The 19,295-nt window shown below is 44.2% G+C and overlaps 2 protein-coding genes across 2 annotated transcripts in view; one reads left to right on the top strand and one right to left on the bottom strand.

The window, feature by feature from the left end:
• Nucleotides 1-19,295, top strand: part of LOC310843682 (secreted frizzled-related protein 2-like) — a 246,280-nt gene that overhangs the window by 182,749 nt on the left and 44,236 nt on the right. The window lies entirely within an intron of this gene.
• NUMA1 (nuclear mitotic apparatus protein 1) overlaps nucleotides 1-19,295 on the bottom strand; it is a 78,528-nt gene that overhangs the window by 58,233 nt on the left and 1,000 nt on the right.

The raw sequence follows: 19,295 nt of genomic DNA, 5'->3' as shown, positions 1-19,295 counted from the left end.
AAATTGCCTGCCCTGGAGTCCAAGACCATCCCCAGAAACATAATACCTACATCACAGAAAAGGCGGTCTACAACAGAACTGCTGCCACAGTTGTGATGCTTTCTACTCCAGCTCAGAGTTGGTCTCCAGGGGATTAGGAAGGGAAGCATTTTAGAACCACCTTTCATAGCCCATTGGGAAGGCCAAGACTCCTGGTAGCGTCTTACAAGGGGTTAGCAACACTAGCCTGACCTTCAAGAGCCTCCATTTGGAAAGAGCATCTAGGGGTCTTCTGGTTTCTGAACTTGTAAGACCTGCAGCATTATGCACAAATGGAAGTGTATTAGCACAATAGGAAGGGCCTGGAAAATCATCACCTGTGGGTTGCAGTGGACCAGTGAGTTTTTGCATTGGCTGGGAGTGATTTTTAGCTCATCCCTCAAGCTTGCATAGGAAACTGAGGAAAAAGCTGCTTGCAGGCACCACAAAAACTCACTGGCCCAAATGAACACACAGTAATGCAAGGATTCCTCTTTCTCTTGATACCGTAATGATAATACAGTGCAAATGGGCTTTCAGCATTTTTATAGCTTCAGTCCTCATCAGATGGAAAGCACAGCACAACACATGTATAACAAGCCATTAACATTTACACACAGAGAGAATGGACAAGAAAGCTAATTGCTTAAACAAGGGAGAACCAACATAAAAATGAAATGTAGGGAAATGCAGTGACTGGGAGAGAGAGAAAAGAGGTTGCCATATCTTTAGCCCTTTCTCTGTCTGCTGAACTGCAAGACACTCCATTGGAAACAGCTGTTAAAGGCTGAGGCACATTCCTGCAACAGTCCCATGGGACATTAAAGGCCTCCAACCAATGAAGGGGGGGGGCTTACCTCTTGCTGCTATTATCCCACTGCCCTCAGAGAGGTATCAATGCAGTTTTGTTTTCTGAAATAGAACAAGCCTGCTCGCAGCAAGTTCAGCTGCAAGAATAAACCAAAATGGCTGCTGTTTTGGCCTACAGAATGGCCCAACACACAATTGTAGCACAATCACAATATAGGTGAGACTATTATTTTCCTGCCAGAGAAGGGCATTCCTTGTTATTTAAAGGGCACCTAATTTGAGCTGTGAGGCCTGCAAACAGACTTAACACTTGCCAATGCATCTCTAAATTTACCTGGGCTCCTTAACGGGAGTGCAGGAAAACCAACATCAGTGATTGGGATTGCCAGTTTTATTACTGTTATTATTAAAATTTATATACCACTTGATTGGGGGAAAAGAAAAAACCTTGAAGCAGCTGCATGCCAGAGCCCCTGCCAGTAACTTTAACATTCCAGTGTGGTTGATGGAAGGTCAGGGGGGAGAAGGTGGGTGGGGAGGAGACAGATACTGTTGTTGCCTGCTCTGCTTCTCACCTGCCTACTGTGGGGTAAAACTGGAATCTCAACACAGAGAAACAGAACATTAGAAACAATACATGCACCACTGTCCCTGACCCGAGTTTGCCTGTTTACAACAGAGGTGGGGAACCTCATACGCAGCTACTATTTGTGGCTCAAAGAATAAAGTTTCTGTTAAGGCTAACTGCATGTTTTATTGTCGGTTGATAAAATATTTCAAAGGGGACCTCAGTAGAATATATACTTATTATTATGTTTATAGTATAGTTGTATGATGCCACAATCACTTTTCATGCTAAAATGTAATTAATGTATTAAAAAAAAGTTATTCTATTTTATAATTTTAATACCACTTTGAAACGTTTGTTTGTTTATCAAATTTCTAAACCAAACTTGTAAAATGTATCTCAGTGATAGCTGACTGGGGATCTGAGTCCAAATTCACTGTGCCTTTGATTTTCTAATTCTCTTCAGGGAAGAGTTTCCAACATTCTCTGCCATAAACCCCACAATCACACAACAGTTTTGAATTATACAAGCTGAAGGAAGCCTACAAGCAGAATGTCTAAGTGAGTGATAGACAGAAAAGAAACCAGAGTCTCTGCCATAAGCTGTATACTCACTAGGTAGCCTTTTACAATTTGCTCAGCCTCAGTTCCCCGTCTGTAACTTTAAAAAGAACCAACAGTGCCTTGCTTTGTAGGGTCTTTAAAAGAATGAAGGAGAAAATGATTGCAAGGCACTTGAAACCCAATCCTATGAATGTTTAGTTAGAAGTTAGGTCCAATCGAGTTCTATGTGGCTTACTCCATACAAAGCATGGATAACACTGCAGTCTTAAAAGTGCTACGAAAGCATTTAGAGTTCTTATTTGCTTTCCAGTTTTGCACCATTCAGATCTCATGGCCAAGGATGACTAGTAGCTTTCCTTTTATACCCCAACAAAGAGGGGGGAGCCAATTAGATCCTTATCAGCAAGAATGCCTCTGGAAATCAGTAATACACTGTTACTGCTGTGGGGTGGGGGATGACATAAGTGACACCCCCTCCATGCCTAAGCCCAGTCAGGACAATGAGCCTGAATATCCCCTTCGCCACCATACAAACACAAAATCCCCTTTTGCCCTTCTTACTAGTACAGTTGTACCTTGGTTCTCAAACGGAATCCGTTCCAGAAGTCTGTTAAGACTTCCAAAATGTTCTGAAACCAAGACACTTTAATTAGTTTAATGTAAATGCCCAGTGCGCTTCCATCGTCACAAGTCCCACTACAGCAGAGTATTTCGCACAGCAGTTGAAGAAGGGCAGGAGAGGCAGTATCTTTTCAAAGAGGAGTCTTGGAGCATGCGGTTTGTAACTCAAAGATAAGGTTTATTTACAAAACAAAAAACAACCCTGGCGAAGAACCACACATCTCAGCAAACACGCCCAAAAAGGGGGAGAAAAAGGAAGAACAAACACACAGGAGACTATTTATACAAACTCATGTTCCTGGAAGCCTAATGACCTCCAGCTGCTCAGTGATTAGAGCGTTTCTGCTACCCTTTAACCCTTTGATAGCAACACCCCCTCTCGCTCGTAACACTGAGCTGCACCAACCTTAATTCAAATTTAAACCTGAACAGAAACATTTATGAGATTGCGGACCCAAAGCTTTCGTAAAACCGTCTGCGAGATTTTCTTGGCTTGGACAATACTTTAGTTCAATTAAACCTTGTTTTACACTTTGGCATACATTTTGATAACGGATATCCAAGTGTTTTGTGTGGGCCTTGAATTGACCTGATTTAGCTAGTTTAATACAAGGTTGGTTGTCTTCCCACACTCTGATAGGTAGGGAACATTCTCCAAACAATTCTTGTACCAGTTGCTTATAAAATTCCAGTTCTCTACATATATCTGATAATGCATTAAACTCAGATTCAGTTGAACTTAAAGCTATAAGTGACTGCTTTCTTGATCTCCAACCAATTAGTGCATTTCCAAATTTTATCGCCATTCCTGACACTGATTTTCTATCTGGTCCAGCATCTGCCCAACTGCTGTCGGCCCAACATTCAAGTTGTGTGCTGCCCTCTGCTGATAGTTTTAAGCGAAACCTTTTGGTAGTTTGGAGATACCTTAAAACTCTTTTTACTCCTTGCCAAGCATGCATTGATGGTTTTTCAGCTTGTCTACACAGCATGTTGACAGCATATGTTATATCGGGCCGAGTCCACTGTGCAATGTGGAGTAGACTGCCTATCGCTGACTGGTAAACCCCGGGATTACTGAACTCTGTCTGTTGCTCGGCTTGAGCATCCTTTATGTAACTTAGCTCCATTGGGGTTTTAACACCAGCACAGTTGTCCATTTTAAACCTTTCCAGCAACTGCTGGATCTTAGCTTCTTGGCTGAGCCAATAGTTCCCATTTTCATCTTGCTGAATTTTAACTCCTAGATAAACAGATACATTGCCTAGTGATTTTATCTGAAACCTTTCTCCAAGCTTTGTGGCAAATTGTTGTGCAAGTTTATCATCCTTTCCACTGTATAATAAATCGTCAACGAATATCAAAACTGCTTCTTGTTCACATCCCGAGCCTTTTAGATAAAGACACGCATCTGCTGCGCTCTTTCTGAACCCCATGCTCTCTAGAGCATCGTTTAAGCAGGTATTCCAATTACGGGCGGACTGTTTCAACCCATAAATGGATTTGTGTAGGCGCCAGACCTGGTTTGGCTTGTCTCCTTCAAAACCTGGTGGTGGTGTCATATAGACTTCCTCCTGTAAGTCTGCATTTAAATAAGCCACATTGACATCAAAATGAAACAGCTTATTTCCCTTCTTAGCTGAAGAGGCTAAAAGCATTCTTAATGACTCCGATCTTGAAGTTGGGGCATAGATTTGAGAATAGTGAACACCTTTGCGCTGCGAAAACCCTTTTGCAACTAGTCGGGCTTTATATTGCAACTCTTCAGTAGTTGTGGGCTTTAAACGAAATACCCATCGACAACCTACAGCTTGTTGCCCTTTCGGAAGCTCTGTACTTGTAAACACACCGAGAGACTTCATTGAAGCCATCTCTTTTTCCATTGCTTCCTGCCACTTAACGGCTTCTGAGCTTGGAAGCTGTTGTACTTCCATATAGCTACCTGGCTCACACTGTGCCATATTTACGTATACACTTGTCACCTTAAACCGCTCTGGCGGCTTGCCCTTTGTGGCACGATTTGACCTGCGCAATTGTTCCTCTTGTGCCCCCTCTGACCGTTGGCTGTCAGAATCTGTCTCAGACTTTATACCTGGATGTGCCTCTAGGGATAAAGACCTCCGTTTAGATACCTCCCTTGGGCTTGGTGTTGCAGGCGACCTGCTTCTCTTTTGCTGTCTGCTAGGCCTACTGACTGGCGATGTTGGAACACCCCTAGATTTTTGCTTTTCTACCTTAGGAGAAGGACCTTGTGCCTGTTCAGAATCTGCATCTGAACCATGTGCACCATCCTCTTCTGGCTCACTACTCTCTGGACTTTCATTCTCAGCATAAATGCCTAAATCATCTCTCAAAATGTCAGGGTTAGCATGTAAGTGAGTCCATCCAGATTGCTCACAAAATTCAGCGCTCCTACTGAGGACCACTCTTGTAGTATCCCCATTTGGGTTCACGAACCTCCAAGATTTGGCGTGTGGTTCGTACCCACAAAAGATGAGTTTCCTAGCCCTTGGACCTCCCTTTTTCCTTAACGCTTTTGGGATAATTACATAGGCTGGACATCCAAACACCCGAAAGTAATTAATTTTGGGCTTCTTCCCATATAAAGCAAAATAAGGGGTAGTGCCAATTACAGAATTATATACTCGGTTCAGAATATGAGTAGCCGCCTGCCAGGCTTCCGCCCAGTAACTTTGAGGGAGTTTAGCATCAAACAACATAGAGTTTGCCAACTCTTGCAGAACCCTGTTTTTACATTCGGCCACGCCTCCTTCTTGGGGGGAATAAGGTGTAGACAGACGATGCTTAATTCCCTTTTTCTTAAAGAAATTCTGCAACACAGACCCGGTAAATTCTGACCCTCTGTCTGTCTGAAAAGCAAGTACTCTAGTACCGAATTCAAGTTCTACTGCATGAACCCAATTTTTAACTGTTTCTGCAGTATCTGCTTTTGTTTTGAGAGGAAAAAACCATGTAACCTTTGTTTTGTCATCCGAGAGACACAGTGCATACCTCGAACCTCCCATGCTAGCAACAGGCATTGGGCCACATAGGTCCATATGCACAAGTTGGAATACTTTGTCAGATTTCCTATCTGAACTGGGATAGCTGCATCTATGAACCTTCGCCCTTTTGCATGCAGTACAATCCAAATACTTAGTACATTTGTTCATTTTGCACCCTTCTGATAATTCAGGTTGCCTTTTAACATACTGAAAATTAATATGCCCCAGACGGCGGTGCCATAAATGGACACAATAATTATGGGTAGGTGAGTTCACACAACCAGCATGAACCTGTTCAACTTCATCTGGACTTGTCTCAAAATAATATAACCCATCTCTGCATTCCACCTGCAAAAGAGATACGTTATTCTTTGAAATAGTGCAAACCCCATTTTCAAACACAGTTTTAAACCCATTTCTATCAAGTTCTGACACAGACAAAATACACCCCTTCAATCCCTTTAGCACGTAGGCATCAATTTCTGTTTGCAAACATTTCAAGAACACTGTGCCTACAGTCTCTAAGGAACGTTTAGTTGAATCTGCCATTGTCACAACTTTAAGGGTTTGCAAATGTCTGCAATTCTGCAAACGGACACTAGATGGCGCCACCAGGTGGTGAGATGCACCACTGTCGATCAAGCAGCGTAGATTGCTGCCTTGGCCACGCCCTTGCATCAACGCCATTGCTGAAGCCATGTGCTGTGTGCTGTGGGTGTAGCCATGACCTCCTCCTCTTCTTCGACGTCCCCTGGAACTCCTTGTCTGGTAACTAGGGGTAACGGCCTTGGTGCTGTCTTGACCAGGTTCACGTGGACAATTCCTAATTAGATGGGAAGGGGAACCACAGCGAAGACAGTGTCTAGCTGCAAAAGCATTTACTGTGTGCTCAAACTCAGCATCAACACTCTTAGGCACAGCATAACTCCCCTTTAAAGACAAACCTCTTTCTCTTTGCCTTTTATCCTGTTCATCTGCAAGCCGAGATGAAATGTATTCAAGGGTTAATTTAGTTGAAGGCATAGCTTCCAAAGTTAGAGCTAGAGTCTCATAGCTTTTATCAAGAGAAGACAACAATATGTATGACTGCTGCTCCATAGAGAAAGGAATGCCCAGCTGTCTTAGTTGATTAAAGGCAGACACCATTTTGGCAATATGTTCTTTCACACACGCTCCCGGTTGGAGACGTAAATCAAACAAACATCTTGTAGCATGGATCTTGGCCCCCGCAGTGTTTCTGGAATTTAGCCGCTGCAGAACCGTCCAGACCTCATGCGTGTTCTTTAACTCAGAAACGTAAGGCATTTGCTCTGGTCCCACTGCCAAAACTAGTAGACCTTGGGCTTTCCTGTCACGTTTCTGTGAAGCTGCTGCTGTTGCTTTGTCTTCTGCAGACGCGTCTGCAGCTGCCTGTAAAGGCGGTGCTTCAGTACAACTCCACAACTCTTTTGCTTGCAACCAAACCCTTACTCTAGCCTTCCAATCTTGCCAATTTTTTCCATTGAGTCGCGTAAACGGGACAGTAAAACTTTCCTGGGACTCTGCCATCCTCCCTGGGGCTTAGGAACGATACTCACACACCTGTAGACCGTCTCCCAGCTGCTGAGGTGGCTCCTTGAAGAACAAGACGTCTTCCAGCGAGTACAAACTGCGCAGTGCCTGTTTAAAACTTTTCTAGGCACGTTGCAGGACTCAAGCTGCTTTGAAGGCTTTTGTTGTCGGCAACCGCTTCTGACTTCGCTCCAGTCCTTGCATAAATCACTCTGAACTGCACTCCTTAGCTCCTTCTTGACGTACAAACATCCATAACCTGTCCCATTAAACTTTAATTAGTTTAATGTAAATGCCCAGTGCGCTTCCATCGTCACAAGTCCCACTACAGCAGAGTATTTCGCACAGCAGTTGAAGAAGGGCAGGAGAGGCAGTATCTTTTCAAAGAGGAGTCTTGGAGCATGCGGTTTGTAACTCAAAGATAAGGTTTATTTACAAAACAAAAAACAACCCTGGCGAAGAACCACACATCTCAGCAAACACGCCCAAAAAGGGGGAGAAAAAGGAAGAACAAACACACAGGAGACTATTTATACAAACTCATGTTCCTGGAAGCCTAATGACCTCCAGCTGCTCAGTGATTAGAGCGTTTCTGCTACCCTTTAACCCTTTGATAGCAACACTTCCGATTGGCTGCAGAAAGCTCCTGCAGTCAAACAGAAACCGTGGAAGCCATGTCAGACGTTCGGCTTCTAAAAGTAGTTCACAAACCGGAACACTCATTTCCGGGTTTGTGGCGTTCGGGAGCCAAAACGTTTGAGAACTAAACTGTTCAAAAACCAAGGTACGACTAATCTTCAGCAAAGAGGGTCAATGGCAACTTGAAACCCTGAGACTAGAACCTACAGAAACTTCAGATAATCATTAAATTTCAACAATTTGACCACCATCCACAAATGACTCCTCTTGAAGTGGGGAATCCAGGGCTTCATAATCCCACAAGCATAAGGTCATGTACTCCTGGCTCCTCCCTAAGGTGTGACCTTAGCTTCACAATGTGAGGCAGGTGTTCAAGGACAAGTCCCCCAGACAGAAATCCATCAGTATAGTTAGTACATTGAGCCCTGATTCAAAGGATGCTCTGAAAAGCCTCACTGCTAGGGGATATGTAAATACTTTTACAGTGGCACCTAGAGTTACAAACGCCTCAGGTTACAAACTCCGCTAACCTGGAAGACTTACCTCGAGTTGAGAACTTTGCCCCAGGATGAGAACGGAAATCGTGTGCCTGCGGCGCAGAGGCAGCAAGAGGCCCCATTAGTGAAAGCACACATCTGGTTAAGAACAGTTTCAGGTTAAGAATGGACCTCTGGAACGAATTATGTTCGTAACTAGAGGTACCACTGTATTGTTCTTTGGGAAGGGGTAGCTAGAAGGTGGTGGGAACTTACTTGATTGACAGGGGTAGCAACCAGTTTCATGTTTCTGCCTGGCAACCACTCCTCTTTTCTGCTGGTTTTGTAACATTTTGATGATTATTATGAGTGATGTTTCATGGGAAAGCGGGAAGGTTTTAAAATCTGTTGCAACTCCTTGCACAGGGTTGTTTCTCTTTTTTTGTTTGAACCTTTGTTGCAACAAATAAAGATCAGGTCTACTGACCGCTGTTTTGCTTCTTCAACTTGGCTAGAGTCTCCTCCTTTTGCTGACAGGAGGGAACCCTGGGGGAAGCGGTGTAAAGCCCGTACTCCCATAATTTTTTCTTTAACAACACTGAGGTTGGCAGCTAAACGAAGCAGCACTAAGAAATAAGAAGACTGAAATACTACAAATGTCTCTCTCTGAAAAGGAGTTTGGAAATGTGAGAAACCAAAAATTTAGTTTAATAGAAAAAGCAGGATCCTATCAAGCAATCCACAATCTACTTGACAAAGTAACACTTACAGGTTACAACTCAAGGTTTTGCAAACTTCTTTAGTTACTGTCAGCCAGCAACAACTGAGTTGGGCCTCCTTAGAAGGGGGCCCCATCAGGAGGCAAAGGGAACCAATTTTCTGGCTTAACTTGTCTGTTGCACAACCAGAAATCCCACCCCCTTCTCTTTGGAAAAACTATCTGCAGTTTGGTTTCGTGACCAAAGATGTCGGAGGGAATCCTTCTGTACAAGCCATTTGAGCTGAGGAGGGGGCGCCATTTCAACCTCACATTGTTGCTCCCCACCTTGTGGCATTCACAGGCCAGAGGTATTTGAGGAGAGCAATGTGTTTCGTTCATCTTAGCATAGAGATATGATGACCCTGACATGATAATATACCCTGGAATGAATGAAGACATGTTAATAGCCTTTTATGGAGAGACTGGAAGAACAGAATGTTGTAGTATACCCACTATGAGCTCCTTAGAGAAAAGCATAAAAAATCTTATTATTTAAAAAAAGAAATGCTCAGGGCCAGTGCAAATGTTTCCTGCTCAAGGCTAAACAAATATGAGTGCTAGTTTGAAGACAGCCAGTGTCATATGGTAGGCAGAGGACTGGCCTTGGACAGAGGACAGTGAGATTTAAATCCCCACACAGTTATGAAGCTCAGTTGGTAAGTTTGGTCAATTACTATCTCAGTCTAACTAACCTGTGCCTCAAGGTAGCTATGACAACAAAGGTGGGAGGACATAATGTATATCAGTGTTTCCCAACCAGGGGCCATATGGCCCCCTGGGGGGGGGGGCAGGATATTCCAAGGGGGACACAGGTGAAAAATATGTAAATGTGGCTAGGGGGCCACAGAAGAAGTGAAGGGAAAAAACATTTTTTTAACAAAAAATCCTGATTGGCTGGCTATCCGCTTGGCCAATCACAAGCTAGTAAGGGCGCAGCCAGGCGTTTTCTTGGAGCAGTTTCTGGAGGAAAAGGGTGATCACTGAGGCTCCTGGTTTCACCAATAGAGCCCACAATCTAGGACCCCCATGTCCGGTAAGTGCAATGATGGGGTGGCAATGGGTTGGGCTAGGAGAGCCACAGCTGCTTGTTTCTGCTGCCAGTGCTGGGCCCGGTGGCAGCCTGGGCCTGACTCTGCAAGGCGCAGGATGCAATCCACCTCAGCGCCTAGTGGATCAGGGCCTTTATTTAATATTTCATTTATTTTCATCTATTTTCTGAAGACCAACATTACATCAAAAGTAGTGCCGAGAAGAACATTCAGGGAGTAAAAGGGAGCAGCGTCCATTCTTTCTGATTGTGTTCCCCCCACCCCACTCAATGTCATACTTTCAGTCTTTCACAAACAAATAGCAGCTGCTGAATTACAGGCGAAACTGTAAGCCTAGCCACTCAAATGCACAGAGTTTTTCAGTGCAACATCAGCTGCACTGGCTGTACCCCTATCCAACTTGAATAGCAAGCCAGGCTAATGCAAAGCCAGGCTAACAAAGTGCCTGGGACAAATGCTGAAGGCTGCTCCCCTCACAAACACACCAGTCCTGTTTCTGCTCAGGTCTATCCAAGCCTTTAAAGGAGGTCTGTCCAATGCTCAGACTAGGCCTGCCAAAATATCTATATATCGCCCAGGACCAGTATGAGGAGCAGACCGCAATGTTGGCTTCATTCAGCAGTGTATCGCTGCCGCTCCTGAGTCCCTCCACTAGCAGCGTCCACTGGGGGGAGTGAAGAGTTCCTTCCTCCAGTGGGCGCTGCTAGCAGAGGGACTCTGGAGCGGTGGCAGTTTCACCAAGGATATACTGTACTGCTGAATGAAAATCGCCATTCCACTCTGCCTTCATACAACACAGAGGGAGAAACAAGCTGTTTTGGCAAGGTGCCAATACAGCTTGTTCCTCCCTCTGCATCTTTAAACTGCTTGAATAAGGAATGTGCAGCTGTCCTTGCCTCAGTTGAGCTGTTATAGGAGCCCCCAACCCAGCTCCAGCTCCCACAAGCTGGCAGCAAAGTGGGTGCTCTGTAAAACTGCTTAGTTGAGGGAAGCGCAGTTGCCACTCCCCGCAGCGAACAGTTAAAGGAGCCCCAATGCTCCATCCACTCATACGTGAGCGGTGAGAGAACTGGGGCTGTCTCAGCTGGGAAAGGGGAACCTTCCCAATCCCCAGCTGAGTGGCACAAACAGGCTGCATTGTCTGAGCCTGCAAACGCCTGGGTGAAACCTCCTCAGCTCTTGAGGTGAAAGCTGGGGCAGTTTCACCCAGTGTCTTACGGGCAGAGGCCAATGTATCTCAGACCCACAACTCAGAAGCCCCATGAGTCTTTGTGGCATGCATGCACTAAATAATTACATAAGGCACTGAGGAGTCTGCCCTGGTCAGCTTGCCACAGAGACTCGTGGGACTTCTCATCACACACCCAGTTTAACTTGATTTACCTGTTAACATTCCAGACCTTGACAATACCACTTCCTACAGTTCTCAGAGTAGTCTGACTGGCACAGGTGCAAACCCTCACGGACCACCATATACAGGCGACAACCGATTTACATGGGTGCAATCAATGCACAACCATGCACACACTCATTGTGGCAACCTGTGAGTAGCCGGAAAAGGGGGTGGAATGGACTTATGTGCACTCCACCATTGGGCACAATGACACAGAAAATAACTCCCGCAGAAACTGGGAGTTGTCTCTACTGCTTTTCAGTCAGCTTAGAATTTAAAATATGGAAACAAAAGAATAAAACAAAACACAAAACAATGTAACAGCAAAATGTTCTCAGGCCATTTGTGATATCCACAGGACCTGCTGGTGTTCTTCCCCCGACCTGGGCTTCTCCTCATTTACCTTCAGCTCGTCAAATTCGGGGAGCCCCAGGGTAGATGATAACGATGATTTAGATTTATTACTTTACTTTCACCAAAAGGTCCCATGGCAACATTAAAATCAATTTGCAATAAAAAAGTGGAGTGGGTCTTTAAAACATACACCTCAGGTGTCAAAGGGCAGGGCAAAAGTTGGGAAAGTGGCTACCACAACACTTTGGACAGTACAGTTAACTATTTCTGTGTAGGAATAATGTCACATATTCAGTGTTCCTAAAAGGTCAAGCATTGTACCGATGCTCTGAGATGACAAATGCTGCTCCTGTATTCTGGCACTGGGTGACCTCATTTTTGACTTGAGACTCTCCAAGGCCACATCCCACTCAGGAATGTGGCAATATTTAATCATGATAGCAGCAGCCTTCATGTTCTCAAGATGAACTCTTAGATGGAAGAATGGCATGCCATATGATTTAAATTTGCATTGCATTTCTGAAGCAAGCAGTTGGAATGATGAAATCAAAGAGTCCTCACTATAAAGGTAATGCTTGATGAGACTGATTGATATATTTTTTAATAAAACTATGCTGAGATGGAAGATTTTCATTTGCTTTTGGTTTAAGGCATTACAATCAGATTTACCTGAGTTAATTAAGCCCTCTGGCCCTGGGTAGGCTATAAAATGTAACCTAAAAAAGTAATCACACCACCCATGGATCATAAAGCATGATACAAAAAACAAACAAACAAACAAGAATTTAGACAATGGAGTTGCATCCAATCCAGTTTTTGTCGAAGGATACCCAATGAAATGAATGGTTACAGTGCAAGCCTCACCATGTCTATTCAGGAAGTCCTGGTTAAGCAGAATAAGTCACATCCATTAATTTCAATGGGTATACTATGAGAATGAAGAACGCTGGCAACGAGCTAAATCTTTGGAACCACTGAGGTCATCATGCTTAGAAGTAAACCCCTTTTTCTGAGTACCTCAACTTCCACCTTCCACCACACATCAAATCCCCCTCCACACACTCAAATTTGTGTTCAGCCAGGGGAGGGGCAGGGATGACATCCCATTCTCAAGTGGCAAGTGGAATAGAATGTTTCTGGAGTTTGCTCTGTCAAGGATGGAAAAAGTTCCAAAAGTTCTTAGGCATCAACACAGAATTTTCCTGGTCTCGGAATTTTTCCAGCTCTGGATTGAGCAACCACCCTCCCCCACGCCTGGCATTTACAACAAACAAAACAAGCGCAAGTGCTCCTTCCTTTACTCCTCTGCTTTTTGAGGCAGAGTTCAAACAGCAATACTTCCAGTTTAGAACATTTTCCAGGCAACCTTCCTCTCCTGGAAGCAGCCATCGTCTCTCTAGCTAGCCCCTTGGCTTCAAAAAGGCTTCAACATCTGGATTCTTCTAACCCACTTCTGAGATCACTTCAGTGAACAACAATGACCTTCTCCTTTCTGCTACCAGATCTCTCCACCTCTTTATTGCTATTTACTGCTTTCCTATTAGGAGGATTTGTAGCTGGCTGACTGACTGAACGCAAAGAGTGCTCACTAATGGTTCCTCGTCAGCCTGAAAAGGATAGTAAGTGGATTGTCGCAGAGTTGTTGTTCAATGTCTTTATAAACTTGGACGATGGAATTGAGGGGATGTTCATCAAATTTGCAAATGACACCATACTGGGAGGGGCAGCTAATGCCACAGAAGACAGAATCAGGATTCAATAAGACCTTAACAGCTTGGAGAACTGGGCCCAAACTAATCCAAGTGAATTTCAGTAGGGACAAATGTAAGGTTCTGCACTTAAGCAGGAAGAACCAGCTGCACAAATATAAGATGGCAGACACCTGGCTTGCCAGTAGTACATGCGGAAAGGATTTAGGGGTTACCCCAAGCCAACAGTGTGATGCAGCAGCAAAAAAGCTAAGGCTATTCTAGCCTGCATCAACAGATATATAGTATCCAGATCAAGGAAAGCAATACCACCACTCTTTTTGGCCAAACCTGGAATACTGTGTACAGTTCTGGACAACACACTTTAAGAAGGATGTTGATAAGCTACAACGTGTGCAGAGGAGGGCAATCTTCTTAAATTGTGGCGCCCAGAACAGGACACAGTATTCCAAATGTTAGTCTTAAAGCTGAAACAGGGTTTTTAGAGCATGGCCAGTTACTGCTTGCTGTTCTAGCCACCCTTCTGAGGGGTACAGATAGCTTTTGGGGAAGTTTTCAGCAGGATCAAACAATAGAAAGGACTGCTGCTTCTGCTATCAGTTTTTATTATTTCTCTGTACCCACCATTTTAAAGTATTGCTATGTCTTGCATTTGTATAATGCAAGAGTTGACTGTTTGCTGGACTTATTTAAAGTTAGGTTCTGCACAAAGTGGATTATTGGGCAGGTATACACAAGCCTGTTTGCAGCTGGTCTTTTTCCAGGAAGTTTTGAGATTCATCTTATTATCTTGGAATTTGGAAGCATGAATTAGCTGGTTGGCTCATCAAACCACCCTCAGCAGTTTCCCAAACTGTTTAGATTTAGTTGCACATTGTGTATGTGTTTAGTTTATCTCGTAATTATGACATAGATTCTAGTACTTTTGCACACATCTAGTCTGGAACAATTGTTGCTCACTCTTGAGCCTCTGCTCTTTTCCTTTCCATTCTTTTCCACACCCACCTCTTTGAGGTTCTGGACTTTCTTAGGCTTGACTATCTATCTTGTCCTTCAAGACTTCTCCCTTTCTGCCCCTAGTTTTATTATTTGTATATACATTTTGGGGTTAGACCTCATAAGGTGACCCTCATATCATATGACTATAAAACTACAACATTGTACAAAAACATGTTTGGAAGTCCCTCTTGGAAGAAGTATGGAGGGCCACCTCTCCCCATTCAAATTTCTTCCCAAAAGTACAGAGCGATCTTCATACCCTTGTATCCAGCTAAAATACATAAAGAGAAGGGAGGGGAGTGAAAGCGGCCCTCCCTCTGCCTCTTCTCATAGATTACCCTTGAGAGAATGCAGCCCCCCACATAAAGATGTTTGCAAACACCCCCCCCCCCCGCTTTAGCACCACCTATCCAATGCAATGGGACGCAGGTGGCGCTGTGGGTAAAAGCCTCAGCGCCTAGGACTTGCCGATCAAAAGGTCGGCGGTTCGAATGCCTGCGGCGGGGTGCGCTCCCGCTGCTCGGTCCCAGCACCTGCCAACCTAGCAGTTCGAAAGCACCTCCGGGTGCAAGTAGATAAATAGGGACCGCTTACCAGCGGGAAGGTAAACGGCGTTTCTGTGTGCGGCTTTGGCTCGCCAGAGCAGCGATGTCACGCTGGCCACGTGACCCGGAAGTGTCTCCGGACAGCGCTGGCCCCTGGCCTCTTAAGTGAGATGGGCGCACAACCCCAGAGTCTGTCAAGACTGGCCCGTACGGGCAGGGGTACCTTTACCTTTACCTTTATCCAATGCAATGCAACCAGGGACACGGAGTGAACGTGCTGTGAAACTGTAAAGTATCTGGTTAGTTTGGGCCCAGTTTTATAATCTTGTTATGGTAATTTTGAATTCCATCTTCTACAGCATTAGCTACCCCTCCCACTTCAGTGTAATCTGCAAATTTGATGAGCATCCCCTCAATTCCTTCATCCAAGACATTTAAGAACATGTTGAACAATAATACACTCAGGTCAGAACCCTGTGGCACCCCACTTGTCACTTTTTTCCAGGATGATGAGGAACCATTACTGAGCAATCTTTGGGTTCAGTCAGTCAACCAGCTACAAATTCACCTAACAGTTATCTTGTTCAAGCCACATTTTACCAGCTATCTCGCAAGAATATCATAGGGAGCTTTGTCAAAAGTCTTACTGAAATCAAGATACACTATGTCCACAGCATTTCCCTGATTTTCCAAGCTTGTAACTTTATCAAAAAAAGAAATGAGATTTGTCTGGCATGATTTGTTTTTGAGAAACTCATGCTGGGTCTTAGTAATCACAGCATCCTTTTCTAGGTGCTCACCGACCAACTGTTGAATTATCTGTTCTAGGACCTTTCTGAGTATAGATGTCAAGCTCACTGGTCAGTAGTTACCTGGGTCTTCTTATTTCCCCTTTTTGAAGATAGGGACATTTCCATGCCTCCAGTCTGCCTGGGACCTCACCTGTTCTCAGAGAATTCTCAAAAATTATAGACAAAGGCTCTGAGATTACGTTTTTAAGTTTTCACCATACATATACTGAAAACTGTTGCTGGCCAGGATGTTGTTGTTGTTACTATTATTTTATTTATAACCCGGCTTTTCCCTGCATATAACAATCCATAATAAGCTATTCATAATAAGTCGTGTCCAAAGAGTCAGACACAACTAAACAAATAAGCTATCAGTAACTAGTTTTTCAAGTCTGTACGTAGTAATTAAAATACAATTAAAACGACCTAATCATAGGCAACTAATTGAAACTGCATAGTGACAAAACTCTTAGAAATGCTGTACATTTTTTCCCACCACAAAGAGATGGTGAATAGCTGAGCTGACTCATTATTTGCAAACCACCTTTCAATTTAACAACACTGACAAGGCAGCCATAAAATACAAACACAGGGCAAAAGGAGAAAAAAGGAGAAAAGACTAAACACAGCGCAAAAAATACAATTCCACAGGAGTGACAAGTATCACTGTTATTGTTCAGTGAAGTATTGCAAAAAAAAATAACACTTTAACACCTGGGCAGACTTCTCTGGACACCCCCACAGAAAAGGCCCTATCAATAGCTGCCACTTGCCATACATCAAACCTGATAACCCGCCCCACTGTACTTGATTTGGACTTCATCCAAAAGGCCCCTCCCTCCCCTTGCTAAGCAGAACTAAAAATAATTTAACCAACCACACCCAGCCATCTCCCTCACACAGATCCTGGTGGGGCACTTTTAAAAAGTTACCACTGGTTTCCCGCTCTTCCTCCAAGGAGCTGAGAGCAGTGTGTGTTTCTCTTTTCTATCCACACCGCTCTGTGCTGGGCTGCCAGCAACCGGTTCCATGGCTTAGGGGGAGATCTGAGCCTTGGGTTGCTGAGTCAGTATTCTGACCACAACACCAGACGGGGGACAGACATGCCGGTTCCAATTCATCATCATAATAATAAATTTGTATTTATACCCCGCCCTTCCTGGTTCAAAAATCAGGCTCAGGGCGGCTAACAACAAATTTAAAACACTTAATTATAAAAGCAGCATAAAATACAGTATAAAAACATGAATAAGAATAAAGTTCAAAAATCAATTTAGGGGAAATAAGCATTAGATAATCCCCAGGGCTAGCTGGCTGAATTGGTCCTACCTGGGCCAGCGAGGAGGCCAGGGGAGAATTAGCTGTGGGATCTCAGAGCGGGTGATCTTCAATTCAGGATGCAAACCACCACACAAAGGGGCAGTTACCCTTACACCTTAGGTGGGGCTGTAACGGATAACTACAATATATGCAAAGGGCTAGCAAAGCGGATCTTTCCCTATACAGAGCATTTATAAACACTGAAGATGAACTGCTATTGCAACTAGTATTATTAATTCCAGTTACAGATAGGTAGCCGTGTTGGTCTGCCATAGTCAAAACAAAAAAAAATCCTTCCAGTAGCACCTTAAAGACCAACTAAGTCAGTTCTTGGTATGAGCTTTCGTGTGCATGCACACTTCTTCAGATACACTGAAACAGAAGTTTCCAGACCCTTCTATATAGTGAGAAGGTGGGGAGGGGTATTACTCAGGGGGTGGTGGGAATGGGTGATTGGCAGATAGCTGTGATGAGCCTGTTGACGACTCTTAACGACTGCAATAGGTCTTACAGGAAGACCTATTAATGACTGCAATAGGTCTAACAGGAAGACCTCTATATTGGACAAACAGGCCAGACCTTACGCCAAAGAATAAACGGACATAAATCGGACATCAGGAATCACAAGACAGAGAAACCAGTAGGAGAACACTTCAATCTCCCAGGACATTCTATACAAGATCTCAAAGTAGCTGTTTTACTACAAAGGAATTTCAGAAATAGACTGGAAAGAGAAGCTGCTGAATTGCAACTTATCACCAAACTTAAAACCATGGAGAGACCTGGTCTGAACAAAGACCTTGGGTTCTTATCTCATTATACATGACAAAGCCATTTTTCACCTTTTCACCCCTTGCTTTTTCCTGTAAGACCTATTGCAGTCGTTAAGAGTCGTCAACAGGCTCATCACAGCTATCTGCCAATCACCCATTCCCACCACCCTTCTGAGTAATACCCCTTCCCACCTTCTCACTATATAGAAGGGTCTGGAAACTTCTGTTTCAGTGTATCTGAAGAAGTGTGCATGCACACGAAAGCTCATACCAAGAACTGACTTAGTTGGTCTTTAAGGTGCTACTGGAAGGAAATTTTTTTGTTTTTAGTATTATTAAGTGCAAGATACCCTGGTAAGTAGCATCTCTCAAGGTAGGAACTCCCCACACAGAAGTGCCACCAAAATATTCAATTCATCTGAAATGCTTCATTGTACAACATATGGCTCTTCTGTTGTGAATTGGGCAGAGGGAGCGCCGTTGGATAAGCGAGTATTTGTTTTCTGGCTGAGTTCATCTTTTAAAACTTTTTTCTGACTTAATTCACCAACGCTTGTGACTTGCAAGGGGGTGGGGGGTCGGAAGGAAAGGTCTTCTACATTTTTAAGACAGAAACATAAATGCTTGCTTTTCTTTTTACAAAATTAAGCAGCTGCAGAAGTTAAGAGCCTCAGATTAAGGCCATTTGCCACTTGGCAAGTTTTGGGTCAGCCCGTGTGTGTGTTTGTGCTTATCCCTTCTCTCAGCTCAACCTAATTTGCAGGGCTGTCCAGAGTGCCAAAAGGCAGCAAACTCAAGCCCAGGCTCATGGAGGGAGGAAGAAATACATACCAAAGAAAAGAGCAATAAACCTCAAAACAGACCTAAAGGGAAGCAGCAATATAGCAGCTCCGAGCCCGTGTGGCAAAGTGGTAATGCTGCTGGATTAGGGACCCCAGGTCCAAATCCCCACTCTTCTTGTGAATTTCATAGCCAGGACCTGGAAGAGACCCGGGTTCAAATCCCCACTTGGCAATGAAGCTCACTAGGTGTGACCTTGGGAGCTACTCACTGCCTCTCTCAGACTCAGCTACCTTGCAGGGTTGTTGTGGGGGCTAAATGAGGAAGGAGGGAGCTCCTTGGGAGGGAAAATGCGGGAAATATACCAGTAATTGCAATAAACAGAGAAAACACAGAATTGCCGCTTTGTATTTCACAACTGGCCTGGTATCCACAGGTGGGAAGCAAGTGAAAGAAACCATTAATTATTATTATTATTATTTTACTAACAGGCCAGTTGGGAGAGCGGCTTCCTCACCCTCCTCCTCCTCCTCCTCCTCCAGGCGAACTCGGGGCTGCTCACTTTCCCCA

Source organism: Podarcis gaigeae (genome assembly GCF_964106915.1).
Source record: "Podarcis gaigeae genome assembly, chromosome: 4".
In the NCBI taxonomy this organism is placed as follows: Eukaryota; Metazoa; Chordata; class Lepidosauria; order Squamata; family Lacertidae; genus Podarcis; species Podarcis gaigeae.
The sequence above is the reverse complement of the archived record's forward strand: the minus strand, read 5'-3'. Positions and strand labels throughout refer to the sequence as shown.